Genomic DNA, 733 nt, shown 5'->3' with positions numbered 1-733 from the left:
GCTGCTCCATGATAAATTCGCGTGAAATAATAGCGCGCGGTCATTCCGTTAGAGCGGTTAATAACTGGTTAAGCGACATTTCCCTCAAATGGCTGTTTGCATCGCCCCACAGCAGTCCGTGCCACCCCGTCCCGCTCCTCCCCGGTCTCCAGCAATGCCCCAACTTCCTCCTCCCACCTCGCTCCAGCCCCCGGCCAGCGTCGCAATCCTACAGCTGCGTGGTCCTCCGGGCACCCAGCGGCGGGGTCGAGCGGGGCCGGAGCAAGGCCCCGATGCGGGAGCGGAGCGGCGGGGACCGGCTGACGGTCGGCGCGGCGCGGGGCCTGGGGCCGAGCGCGGGGCGGAGCGGCGCGGCGCGGCGCGCACAGGGTTAAGGGCATCATCGCAGCCATTAGAGGGAAAGTTGCGGCGCCGAGCGAGCGAGCGAGCGCGCGGGGAGGGAGTCCCGCCCGCCCCTTGCCCACTCCCCGCTGCCAGCCGCTGCCGGCGGAGGGACGGAGGGAGGGCGGGCAGCGAGCACGCAGCCCGAGCGGCTGACGACGCGGGACCAGCTCCAGGGAGCCCAGGCAGCGGCCGCGGCGGCGGGTCGGCGCGGGAGCCCCGGCGCCCAGCCAGAGGTCCCCGCCGCCCGGAGCCCATCTCGGGGTCCCCGCCGCCCGGCGTCCCCGCCCGCTCCCCGCGCCAGCCTTCCTCCGCCCGCGCGGGGCAGGATGCGCGCGGCGCCGCGCCCCGG

This window comes from Jaculus jaculus, chromosome 16, assembly GCF_020740685.1.
Source record: "Jaculus jaculus isolate mJacJac1 chromosome 16, mJacJac1.mat.Y.cur, whole genome shotgun sequence".
NCBI lineage: Eukaryota > Metazoa > Chordata > Mammalia > Rodentia > Dipodidae > Jaculus > Jaculus jaculus.
This window is presented reverse-complemented; position numbering follows the sequence as displayed.